We start from the raw sequence: 14,002 nt of genomic DNA on the forward strand, positions 1-14,002 counted from the left end.
TGATATACAGATACTCAGCCTGGCACTGTGATATACAGATACCCAGCCTGGCATTGTGCCCCGAGCATCCCATGCTCTCCCTGTCCCCTGATTAATATACTGAGTGTGGCCCCTCCCTGCTCCTCACTCTGTGGAACCGGTGAAACAAGCTCAGGTGTCGCCTCCCCCTGGTGTCCCTCCGCCCTGTGCCTCCCCCTTACCTCCCCACACTGAGTGTGAGACACAGGAGAGGGCATTGCGGGAGGGGCAGCCCTGGCTGTCACCTGGCTGAGCTGGAGCAGGGGAGCAGAGTCATCAGACAGGGGTGAGAAAACTGGGGGCAGGGGGGAGGGTATCTGATGGGGAAGTAAATACATGTGATGGGAGTGGGGGGGATACATTCATCTAATGAGTGTCAGTACATGTTATGGGGGTTAAATGCATATGATGGGGTAACTGCTTGTGGGGGGGGGGGGTAAATGCATCTGATATGGGGTGGGGCTGTAAAAGGGGGAGGGAGAGGACATGGAAAAGAAGTTACAGTAACAGCTGTTCAAACAAAAGCGAAATGAAATATGGAACAGGTTGAAAAGCAGGAGTTGTGAAAAGTCTGTTTGTGGATGTGATGTCTGGGGGGAGCTGAGAATCATGTCTCTATAGTAAGAGAGTGAATGTGGGGACATTGTGGGTTAATTAATAAACTGAGGGGTGAGAGGGGGAATAAAGTTATCAGTGCTCCTTTATCTGATACTTAATATCATAATAATATTATTATATACAATGTGATGGAGAAGAGAGATGTCTCCAAACAATACAATTCAGGTTTTGACTAGATAGATCGATAGATAGATAGATAGATAGATAGATAATTCAAACAGCCTTAAAACTGCTTCTCATCTGTAAATTATGAGACAGATAATTATTCCCAGAACTAATGCATTTCATGGCTCACTTTATTCAGCCTGATATGATTGGAACTCAGTATAAAGCTTGCTGGTGTTACTGTATCACAGATTGTCACAGATTCCTTGTGTTGATATTCTGTGATTGGAGCTCAGTATAAAGCTTGTTGGTGTTACTGTATCACAGATTGTCACAGATTCCTTGTGTTGATGTTCTGTGATTGGAGCTCAGTATAAAGCTTGCTGGTGTTACTGTATCACAGATTGTCACAGATTCCTTGTGTTGATGTTCTGTGATTGGAACTCAGTATAAAGCTTGCTGGTGTTACTGTATCACAGATTGTCACAGATTCCTTGTGTTGATGTTCTGTGATTGGAACTCAGTATAAAGCTTGCTGGTGTTACTGTATCACAGATTGTCACAGATTCCTTGTGTTGATGTTCTGTGATTGGAGCTCAGTATAAAGCTTGCTGGTGTCACTGTATCACAGATTGTCACAGATTCCTTGTGTTGATGTTCTGTGATTGGAACTCAGTATAAAGCTTGCTGGTGTTACTGTATCACAGATTGTCACAGATTCCTTGTGTTGATGTTCTGTGATTGGAACTCAGTATAAAGCTTGCTGGTGTTACTGTATCACAGATTGTCACAGATTCCTTGTGTTGATGTTCTGTGATTGGAACTCAGTATAAAGCTTGCTGGTGTTACTGTATCACAGATTGTCACAGATTCCTTGTGTTGATGTTCTGTGATTGGAGCTCAGTATAAAGCTTGCTGGTGTCACTGTATCACAGATTGTCACAGATTCCTTGTGTTGATGTTCTGTGATTGGAACTCAGTATAAAGCTTGCTGGTGTTACTGTATCACAGATTGTCACAGATTCCTTGTGTTGATGTTCTGTGATTGGAGCTCAGTATAAAGCTTGCTGGTGTCACTGTATCACAGATTGTCACAGATTCCTTGTGTTGATGTTCTGTGATTGGAGCTCAGTATAAAGCTTGCTGGTGTCACTGTATCACAGATTGTCACAGATTCCTTGTGTTGATGTTCTGTGATTGATACTCAGTATAAAGCTTGCTGGTGTCACTGTATCACAGATTGTCACAGATTCCTTGTGTTGATGTTCTGTGATTGGAACTCAGTATAAAGCTTGCTGGTGTTACTGTATCACAGATTGTCACAGATTCCTTGTGTTGATGTTCTATGATTGGAGCTCAGTATAAAGCTTGCTGGTGTTACTGTATCACAGATTGTCACAGATTCCTTGTGTTGATGTTCTGTGATTGGAGCTTATTATAAAGCTTGCTGGTGTCACTGTATCACAGATTGTCACAGATTCCTTGTGTTGATGTTCTGTGATTGGAGCTCAGTATAAAGCTTGCTGGTGTCACTGTATCACAGATTGTCACAGATTCCTTGTGTTGATGTTCTGTGATTGGAACTCAGTATAAAGCTTGCTGGTGTTACTGTATCACAGATTGTCACAGATTCCTGGTGTTGATGTTCTGTGATTGGAACTCATGACCGGTGTATAGTCGCCATATGGGCTGGCGGAACCTTGGACAAAAAACCCCCCACATACCTAACCCAATAACACACTGACACCTGGTATATGGGAAAATTTTGTCCACAGCTTTATTAAATAATTTATAATATATATAACGATAATATTGCTTTAAATAAGTTAACATATAAACATGGGTCATTGCCCCCACCTTCCGCCCCTCTCATCCGTATCCTTCTTTTTAATAGAGGGCAATGACCCCCAACATAACAAATACAAATATGTAACGACATTTTCCAACCTCGCCAACTTGAACCGAACAAGTGCCAACCATAAGTAACCATGGCAGGGGTATACCCGGATACCCCTGCCCCACCAGGTTCTGAGCCACCTCCAGGACTCGAAACCACCATTGACCATAATTCCAATTTTTTCCATGTTCCTCACGTTCCTCATAGGGAGCCTATGTCCTCTCTCTCAGCTCCCTATCCCGCCGCTGTGAAAAAACGGGAAACCCTTATCTAAACATCAATATATAGGGAGGGTGGGCGGGACAAACTGAACCGGGTAGGAAATTAGAAGTGAACCTTACAAAATGGCTCCTCCCTTAAATAGCCAAACCCACATATCCCATAACCCACCTGTCCTGTCTGTTCCTCCTGGGCCCGCCTCCTAACCCCTGTCAAGGCCCTGTTCCGCTTAAGCTGCGCTTTGGCTACATGGGGCTACATGACCGGTGTATAGTCGCCATATGGGCTGGCGGAACCTTGGACAAAAAACCCCCCACATACCTAACCCAATAACACACTGACACCTGGTATATGGGAAAATTTTGTCCACAGCTTTATTAAATAATTTATAATATATATAACGATAATATTGCTTTAAATAAGTTAACATATAAACATGGGTCATTGCCCCCACCTTCCGCCCCTCTCATCCGTATCCTTCTTTTTAATAGAGGGCAATGACCCCCAACATAACAAATACAAATATGTAACGACATTTTCCAACCTCGCCAACTTGAACCGAACAAGTGCCAACCATAAGTAACCATGGCAGGGGTATACCCGGATACCCCTGCCCCACCAGGTTCTGAGCCACCTCCAGGACTCGAAACCACCATTGACCATAATTCCAATTTTTTCCATGTTCCTCACGTTCCTCATAGGGAGCCTATGTCCTCTCTCTCAGCTCCCTATCCCGCCACAAGCTCAGACCTTGACCCCTTAAGCTGTCTGAGCTCCGCCACCCCGAAGAAGGAACGCCCTCCGCATCCCTTCCTGCAGACCCAAGTTCAGCAGGTCGTAACCCACTGCCGAAAGGTGTACACCGTCCGAGCGGTAATACCCATCCAACCCCTCCTCCAGTTCCTGGTGCCTTACCACCACTCCCCCCAGTTTCCTGACAAAACTCGCCATCAGGCTGTTCACCTTACCCCTGCATCTATCAATGGCTACCGGGTCCCGGGCGTAACGCCACCGCTGCCTCGGAACAATCTCAGACCATACCAGCATCACCCCGGGAAGCAGATCAACCAACCGGTTAAGATCCTGCTTCATCCATTTTACCAGCCTCCGCTGCGGGGTGAGGCCCAGGTCATTACCGCCTGCATGTAAAACTAGCATATCCGGCCGCGCCCCGCCTGCGACCATACCAAATATTGCCCTGCAGACGTCCCCCCAGCAGAAGCCCCGATACCCCCACCAGCGCACTACGAGCTGGTCCTCCGGAAAGCCCAGCTGCTGGCCTTGAGCTCGAGCTGCAGCCCTCCGTCCGGCCCAGAAAATGAAGGAATGACCCACGATCCAAGCGACCCGGCCTGGGGAAGAAAGAAAAACACAGGATAAAACCACCCGTACCCCCCAGGCCGCCCCAATGCCCCTTAGTGTTCCAACAAACCCAAGCGTACATATGAGCGGAACCTAACAGATTCCCATCTCCCAATCCGCTTGACTACCTCATCCCCCAAACCTAGACGTGTGGCCTCCGTGGCCGCCCCAATACGAAAGGAGTGGGTACCGTATGTGCCGGCATCCAATCCCATCCGACCCAGACCCAGGCTGAAAACTTTCCGAAATTGGAAGCGAGAGAGCGACGAGCCATCCGCGTGGACCAACAGGGACCCGCCAACCGCGGGCCTCTGATCCAGATACTCCGATACCGCAGCTACCGGGCACAGTGCCGAGCCCGGCAGGGCCCCCAGCGTAACGTCCCGGCCCTTACCTTCCACATCCGTCTTGGACCTAGCCAAGTGCACTACCAGCTTCCCATCCAGTATACGTACCCCAGACACCTGTATGCCCCCCGTGGCCGCCCGGGTGTTGCTCACCAACTCCCCGACGCGGAACGCCCCAAAGAAAGCCAAAAGAAATGCCACACGGAATAACGACACCTCAAATGCATTGAAACAAATGGTGGGCAGCGCCTGAACAAGCCCTTCCAGCACATGCACCGACACCGGGCGCCTAGCGTCGGGGGCCCTCCGAGCCCTCCGATACCCTTTGAGTGCTTGCCGGACGATAAACGCCTTGGTAAGGTCCGCTCCCCCATGGAGCTTGAACCAGAACGCCATTGCAGCCATGTTCCTGTCAATCACCGCCGGGGAGGCGCCCCCCGCCAGTAATTGAAAGGTAAACCACAAGAAGGCATCCAGAGGCGGCTCCCCTCGTACCCCTCGGCCCAGCCCGCCCCAGGAACGTTCCCATGAACTCCAGACCTTACTGTATGCGGCCCATGTGGCCGGTGCCAGCGAAGCCTTCACGAGTCCGCCAAGCAGGACGCTCCTAGCTGCCACATCTCGATCGGGCACGGCTGACCCCTGTCCTGGGCCTCCGGGGCCATCGTTCGAAACCGGGACCACTGAAAACGAGACAGAGCGTCAGCCACCTCGTTCAAGTACCCAGGCACATGGCGCGCGCGAAAAACCACATTCAGGGACATGCACAACAAAACAAAGCGCCGCAGCAGAGTCACCACCGGCCTCGATGCTGCAGACTGATTATTAACCGCGTGCACCACGGACATGTTGTCCGAGAAGAAAACCACTTTCCTGTCCCTCAACCGGTCCCCCCACAGCGCCAACGCCACCACCAGTGGGAACAGCTCCAGAAACGCCAGGTTACGCATGAGGGGGCTCTGCCCCCATGCCTCCGGCCATTTTTCTGCACACCAGCTCCCGCTGAAGTAGGCCCCAAAACCCACGCTACCCGACGCGTCGGTGTACAGCTCCAGCTCAGCTGTCGACACGCCCCCTTGCCGAAAGAACACCGTCCCGTTAAAGTCCCTGAGGAAGGTATCCCACACCCCCAAGTCCGCCCGCATGGACGAAGATACCCGGATGAAATGGTGAGGGGACCTAATCCCCGCGGTAGCCGCCGATAAGCTGCGGCTAAACACCCTACCCATGGGTATCACCCTACAGGCGAAATTGAGCATGCCGACCAATGACTGCAGTCGGCGCAGGGTCACTTTCCGTGCCCGACGCACCTCTGCCACCACGCCGCGCAAACCTTCCAGCTTTGCCAGCGGCAGCCGACATTCCCCCCGCACTGAATCTATCTCCAGACCCAGGAAACTAAGGCACTCAGTCGGGCCCTCCGTTTTATCCGCCGCCAGCGGCACCCCAAAGCAGCCCGCCACCCATTGAATGGTACCTAACAAGTGCTGGCACGCGGGAGATCCGGCCGGCCCCACACACAGGAAATCATCCAGATAGTGCACCACCGCTTTATCTCCCGCTTCCGTCCGCACCACCCACTCGAGAAATGAACTAAACTTCTCAAAGTAAGAGCACGAAATGGAACACCCCATGGGAAGGCACAAATCCACAAAGTAGCCCCCTTCAAAGAAGCACCCTAACAGGTGGTGACACGCCGGGTGCACCGGAAGCAACCGAAAAGCAGCCTCGATGTCCACCTTGGCCATCAACGCACCACGCCCGGCTCTCTTCACCAGCTCGACCGCCTGGTCAAATGATGCGTAAGAGACCGAGCATAGGTCCCTGTCAATGTCGTCGTTCACCGACTCCCCTTTAGGATAGGAAAGATGGTGAATGAGCCGAAACTTCCCTGTTTCTTTCTTGGGGACCACCCCGAGGGGAGAGACCCGAAGGCCCTCCAGTGGCGGGGCCACAAAAGGCCCCGCCATCCTACCCAACCGCACCTCCTTGTCCAACTTCTCCCGAACCACCTCTGGAAACTCCACCACAGACTTGAGATTATGAGGGCACGCAGTGCCACCCCTCTCCCGAAACGGAATGACAAACCCTTGCCCAAACCCCGCTCTAAGCAGCTCCGCGTCTGCCCTGTTACCGTAGCGGTTTAGCCAGGGCTCCATCGCGTCTAATTTCACTGGGGTTAGCCCCCGAGGTAGTGGGAGACCCTCCGCCGCCAACCGCGGCAGAGGCTCCCGTCCCCCCGGACTTCCCTTTCTTGAAACAACGTTGGAGCCCATGAGCCCCACCGCAGCCCGAGCACTCGTGCTTGAAGCGGCAGGCTGCGCCCCACTTGCACTGGCCCTCATTAAAGAGCCAGCATAAGCCCTTCTGCGAGGCGGCCGACGAGGAGGACTGACCCTTAGCGCCAGCCGCGTGCTGAAAGGGCTGCGCCTTCTGCGCCATCATGAGCTTCATCCAGAGAGGCAGGTCCATCTGGTCCCACCGCATGCCCGGATTCGCCGCCAGCCGCTGCCGGAACTGCTCATCATACCGCCACCATGCCAATCCGCCATAGGTGCGGTATGCCTCCCATATGCCGTCCAAGTAGCAAAACAGGGACGAGCAGGAGCCCGGCGATTTTTCCCCGATCACGCTGGCCAGGATACAGAATGCCCTTAGCCAGTTACCAAAAGACTTCGGTATCTTGCGATACCTCCGCCGTTTCTCCTCCTCCTCTTTCTTTTCGTCCTTCTTGTCCTCCTCCTTGAGGTCAAGAAAGTCCTCCAAGGGAAGAAGCGAGAAGATCTCGCAAAATTCCCCCTTCCAGATTTTATCTTTCACCTCCTGCTTGAGGTGCACCCCCAGCGGGCCCGCGAAGGACACATACGCATGTTGCCTCGCTGCTTCCGTCACCCCCCCCCGTTAACTCCGCCCGTTCGCTTCCCGCCTCACCCACGCTGGAAGCCGACACAGCTTCCCCGCCCGCAACTGCCGCCGGGGTCCCTAGGCCGGGCCCCGCCTCGCCTCCCCCTTGCGTCCACACCTGCCCTACGCTACCTTGTGTGCCACCCCCCGCCCCCAGTGAGTGGAGTAGTGACTGCAGTGTTTGTACTAGTGCACTGGACTGTAGCGATTCAATAGACTCACCGGCCAAGCCCCTGGGGCCGATGACACCCGGGGCTGCGCAGTCCGTCACTGCTCGTCCAGGATGAACGCCATCCGCCGATGTCCCGCCAACCAGGGATCCCACCCGGTGCCTGGAAAAATCAGATGAGGAGCGACTCCGGGACCTGGAAAGAGGAGAAGAAGTCCTGGGCAAGGCGTACTGTTCCCCCACCACCTTCCCGTCCCGAACCGGGGAGCGCCTGCTAACCGCCAAAGCCTCCCGCCGGGTATCCTCCCGCCGTCGCGCCCCAAAGGCCCTGAGAGCCCTGCCACGTGGACTACGACTCCTACCATCGCCTTTGGATGCCAACCCCCGTTGAGGCAACCTGGGGGACCCGGACCCTGCCGAACTCCCTGACATTGCGCGCCTGCGCCGGGGCCTCCGTCTGCGTGTCCTGGGGGCCCTAACCGGCGAGGGGCTAGCACTACCCGACTCCGAACTAGACCCACCCTCCCCGCTTCCCGCCCCGCGCCCCAACCCCGCTGCAGCCCGACCTACCACTACACCTACGGAACCCGGACCAGGGGCACCTCCCCCGGGGCCCTCCACGGACGCGGATGGTGACACCCCGCTCCCCGAGACAGTTATCCCCGACCGACCGGACCTCGGAGCCTTTCCTTTCCCCTTACCCTCTACCACCCTCCTAACATCCATCGAACCCGCAGGCACTACCTTCCGCCCCGCAAGAGAACTACCGAGGGACCCCCCATCCTCCCCCACGGAAGCCCGCCCAGTCTGCACTCCGCGGGACCCCTTCGCAGCATCCCGCACCCCCCCCAGGGGCCCTCCGCCCGACCCCTGCTCCCCTTGGGCCGCTCGCCTACCCGCCCCCCCGTCCGCCCGCTCCCTGGAATCGGGCCGCACTCCCCGCCTGCCCACCACGCCAAGGGGACCCCCGGAAGGGGCCCCTGCACTTGCCTGCTGTACGTTGGGCCCGTCGTGGACCGTCCCAGTCCGCGTGCCGCAGTCCACCGCCAAGACCGATGGGGGTGCCCTCCTGGGCCGAGACCCCGCCCCGCCAGGCCCCGCACCAGGCCGTCCGGCCGCCATCTTGGATCCTGCTCCGCGCACGGCCCCATCCGTGTTAGGGGTTGGTGCAGCGATGTCCAGGGCAGCCGCCCGTCTCGACTCACCACGCCGAAGCCCCGGCCGCACACTGGGAGGCAGAGCCTCAACCAGGCAGCTCCTGGGCCTGCTATGACTTCCACTGGCTGTCTCCTGCACTCCCGTGCCACCGACCTCCGGTTCTCCTCCCGGGCTCAAACGCCTCGGGGGCCTCCTGGCCCTCGCCGGGCGTGAGTCTCCGGCCTCCTGTCCTGCCGCCGCAGCAAGGACCGGGCCCAGCTGGGCCTGCACCCAATCCGCTCCTTGTTGCCGCGCCGCTGTCCTGATCCCCTCCAGAAGCTTCTCCACGATATCCATGGCCCTGCAGAGGAGACAAAAGAGAAACCCTACCCAGAAAGTATAGAGAGCACCGGGATGCACACAAACTGAACCGGGTAGGAAATTAGAAGTGAACCTTACAAAATGGCTCCTCCCTTAAATAGCCAAACCCACATATCCCATAACCCACCTGTCCTGTCTGTTCCTCCTGGGCCCGCCTCCTAACCCCTGTCAAGGCCCTGTTCCGCTTAAGCTGCGCTTTGGCTACATGGGGCTACAGTATAAAGCTTGCTGGTGTTACTGTATCACAGTACAGTATGATCTATGATGGGGCTCAGAGTGTCTGTGAGTGATGTTTTAATACAGAGAGACTGGAGGCTGAGGAGACTGTGTTTAAAGCTGGTACAGTGTGTGTGTAATGAGGATAACCTGTGATCTCAGTGTGTGATATCCAATGATTACAATAGCAGTTTGTAAGTGATAGGGTGTGTGACATCCAGGACTGCTACAGTTTTAGGATATTGTAAAAACCCCTCTAACGCAGGTCACTATAACTACAATGTGTCTGCCTGTCTGTCTGATAATGCTACACATTGCCCACATGCTCAGAGAGGCAAGACAGATTAAATATCTGGTGCAATAAGACAATATACAGGCATATTCCCACAGGAAGCCATTTTAGAAACATCATATTTCACCCTGGTACCCAGAAGGTTTTAAGCAATGTTTTATGGGGAGGGGGCAAAGCTATCCCAGGACAAATCATATATAATGTATTTTTTCGTATGCTAGCATTTTTTATAAAGTATTGCAGTCTGTTGTTATGGTATGCACTGCATAGTACAGTACACTCACTGCGATTGTCTTGATAGGCAGAGTATTATAGAGTATGTGGCTGAGTATTGCAGTACACTCACAGTGATTGTCCTGATAGGCAGAGTATTATAAAGTATGTGACTGAGTATTGTCACACACTTGCTGTGACTGTTTTGGCAGCCAGAGTATTACAGAGTATTACAGAGTATTGCAGTATGCTTTCTGTCATTAGTTTGTCTTGTATTACAGACTATTGAAAGTACAGCTCAGTTTTGCAGCACGCTGTCTGTAATTGTTTCAGTATGCAGATTATTACAGAGTATTTTGCTGAGCATTGCAGTGTTCACACCACTGTGATTATTTTGCTATGCTGAGTTTAGCAATATGTTGCAGTACCAGGTCTGTTATTACATTGTTACATAGTTACACGTGTCCATCAAGTTCAGCATTTCTCACATCTGTTTTTGCTGTTGATCCAAAAGAAGGGAAACCCCCCCCCCCCTCCCCCCCCCAAAAAAAACCCTCTTTGAAACACTTCCAATTTTGCAACAAACTAGGAAACAATTCCTCCTTGACCCTAGAATGGCAGTAAGATATCTCCTAAGATCAAGAAGCTATTTCCCCACAAATTAACAAGTATTATGTCCCTGAAAATTATATTTTTGCAAGTAACTATTAATGTTTCATTATCCGGAGTATTACAGAATGTTGGGTAGTATTGGAGAGTATTGTTGAGTATTGCAGTATGCGTACTGTGACTGGTTTGCTAGACTGAGTATAGCAGTTTGTATAGTACTCTTTCTGTGATTGTCCAAACATTTGGAATGTAGCAGAAAGTATTTTAGTACTCTTGCTGTCATTGTGTCTGTGCACAGTAGTACTGCAGAGTACCGCTGTTATTGTTTCAGCATGCAGAGTTTCGGATGTAATCTACTAATGATAACATCTCTTATCATTTCCTGTATCTCTCCCCCTCTGGCTACATACTCCATATAACCCTCTTTCCTGAGTTTATCTCTCACATTTATCTCTTACATTTATATTTCTTCAGAAATCAGTTATCTCAGAGACCTACACGCTTTCACAATGTGAATTGTTGTTTTATGATATCATTAACATGTTACAGATTGTTGCGTAGGAACCTGTTGATTTATTTCAATAGACTTCTTTGTAACGTTTTGGGAGCTAAGGATCTCCCTATTTCAGTGGTTCTTAAAAAAAATTTGAACTCGTATCCAAATGACATACATTGGGGCTAGTTTGGTAATCCATTCTTTAGTTATACAATTAATATATAATCATGATTATATTAGTTGTAGATTCACCATCAGTCCTAGCAGTATGGTATGGTAGTGAGTATTGTATACATTTTTGTGTGTATGTGCATATATAAATATATCTCATGCTCAGCCTGTCATTTTATTGGTACATTATGTTTCAGAATTCCATATGGTAACATAATGAACAGGTAATAATACATGGATAGGGTTTCTGACTGTTTCACTTTCGTCGGGACAGTCCTGATTTTGGGGGCCTGAAAATTGTTTGGAATTAATTCCCTGATGTCCCGCATTCGGGAGCACCAGGGAACTGTTTTTGGAAACACAGTGAGAGCACATCGTTAGTGCCTCTCTGTATAATCTTGCGAGTAGGGGGCCGACCACGATCAAATATCAAAAATATATCAATATACCAAAATATTACAAAATATTAAATCATTTTAAATGTTTATCCCAAAATATTAAATCATCTGAAGAGCTTATGCAATAATAGCAAATCTTGGTTTGGCTTGTTTTCCTGCAAGTAAATGAATAAGAAACTTGTGGACCCACGAAAGTTTGTATTGTCCTTGTGCTAAGGGCAGGTTACTGTAAATGCATTATAGCTCAGCTTGGATGTAGTTTGTGTGTATAGGATGCAGTGTGTTTATACGGAATGGAGTATGTGTGTAGAGGATGCAGTTTGTGTATGTAGAGGTATCATTAGAAAAGGAGACACTGAATTAGCGTTGGGAGAGATAAGAGGAAAACCACGAGAGGATAGAGTCACAGAGACCGAGTGATTGTAGAGTTTGAAGAAGGAGAGCATGATCAATGGTGTCAAAGGCAGCAGAGAGGTCAAGAAGAATTAGTATGGAGCAGTGGCCTTTGGATTTAGCTGCGATTAGGTTGTTAGTAACTTTAATAAGAGCAGTCTCAGTAGAGTGGAGAGGGCGGAAGCCAGTTTAAAGAGGGTTAATGAGAGAGTTGGAATTGAGGAAGTGAGAAGCTTTGAGGGAAAAGGGAGCAGGGATATGAGACGATAGTTAGAGGGAGAGGACTGGTCAAGAGATGTTTTTTTCAGGATAGGTACTACAGTGGCATGTTTAAGGTCAGCAGGGACAACTCTAGAAGAGAGAGAGCAATTGAAGATGTGTGTTAAGGAAGGCACAAGACAAGGGGAGAGAGATCTGATAGGGTGGGACAGGATCGAGCACGCAAGTGGTGGGGCGAGAGGAAAGGAGAAGCGCAGCCACCTCTTGTTCAGTAGCTGGGGAGAAAGTCTGATGGGTAGGAAAGGCATGATCTACGTGTGGTTGTGAAAGAGAACGGCAAGGTGGGGAGAATTTTTTTCTTAGCTGTTCAATTTTGTTGGTAAAGTAGCATGCAAAGCTATCGGCTGGAAGGTTAGTTTGGGGGGTGGTCACAGAAGGGTGAAGAAGAAAGTTAAAGGTGTCAGAGACGCCTGGGATTGCGGGAGCATGAACTAATGACAGAGGAAAAGTATGACTGTTTGGTGAGGGAAAGGGCTGCGCTGTATGAACACAATATAAATCGATAATAGAGATAGTCTGCCTGGGTGCGAGACTTCCTACAGGAGCGTTTAGCACAAAGGGAGCATCTTTGCAGGTAGCGTGTTGATTTAGTATGCCACGGTTGGTGGCATGTCCTCCTCAAGGTGCATGTTTGGAGCGGGGTTGCAGCATTCAAGGCAGCGGTGAGGGTAATGTTATATGTGGAGATGACTCGTGAGGGACAGGAGAGGGAAGGGATGGATAGCAGTTGTGAATCAATATCAGCTGACAACTGCTGGAGATCAATATAATTGGTTCGACCTGAGTTGAGGGGGGTTTGGCTGAGGTTGTTGAGTGAGGGGGTACACGAGAGCAAACGATAAGAGGTGGTGATCACAGAGAGGAAATGGAGTGTTGCAGATATTAGATACTGTACATGCATAAGAGAAAATTAGGTCAAGGGTATTGCCAGCTACATGGGTGGGAAATTAGCCCACTGTGATAGCCCGAGGGAGGAAGTAATTGAAAGAAGTTTAAAGGCTGCTGTGGTCAAAAGTGGGTAAATGGGAATATTGAAGTCCCCGAGAATTAGGGATGGAATATTAGAAGACAGGAAGTAGGGTAGCCAGGCAGCAAAGGAAGAGGAGAGGGAAACCAGGGGGACGATAGATAATAGCAATCTTAGCAAAGAAAAGGTCGAATTGAATGCATTTCTAATGATGGGAAAGAGAGGGAAGGAGGGGTGGGTAGAGGTTTGAAGGAGCAGTGAGGTGAGAGGAGAAATCCTACACCACCACCTTTACATTCAGAGTGTCTTGGGTTGTGGGTTAGTTGAAGACCACCAAAGGATAAAGATGCATGGGTAGAAGTGTCAGAGGGGGAGAGCCATGATTCTGTTAAGGCTACTAAATCTAGGGAACGAGAGATGAAGAGGTTGTAAACAGCAGTGGATTTAGTAATATTGCAAACAGAGCATGCATTCCAGAGGGCAGTATTGAAGGAGGATTTAGAGGAAGTGTAACATGAGATGGGTATGAGATTGGTGTGGTTCCTTGAATTAATACGTGGTGGGTTTGCTGAGATGCAGGGCTTGGCACGTCCATAAAGCGGCACAGGCGGCTGCCTTAGGACGCACCGGCCCGGGGGCGCAAATGTCTGGGTGGCCAGCAGGAGTGAAGCCCTCAGCGCTCCTCTCCTGCTGGTCACTTCTCGTAGCATGGCCGAACGGCAGCAACTCCATCCATCCTGCCTTCCACTCTAGGCATTGCCGTAGACTGTGTGGAGGGGACGGGGATATGAACACGTCATATCTCTGCTCC

The 14,002-nt window shown here is 50.9% G+C and overlaps 1 protein-coding gene across 1 annotated transcript in view; it reads left to right on the top strand.

Annotated features, from left to right (window-relative positions):
- The first annotated feature begins 209 nt into the window (after positions 1-209).
- Positions 210-14,002, top strand: part of PALM3 (paralemmin 3) — a 45,138-nt gene continuing 31,345 nt past the window's right edge. Inside the window, exon 1 of the mRNA XM_063449608.1 lies at positions 210-302. The gene's annotated coding sequence lies outside the window, so the exon portion shown is untranslated. The remainder of the gene's footprint in view (positions 303-14,002) is intronic.

Source organism: Pelobates fuscus, chromosome 3 (assembly GCF_036172605.1).
Source record: "Pelobates fuscus isolate aPelFus1 chromosome 3, aPelFus1.pri, whole genome shotgun sequence".
NCBI classification, from domain to species: domain Eukaryota; kingdom Metazoa; phylum Chordata; class Amphibia; order Anura; family Pelobatidae; genus Pelobates; species Pelobates fuscus.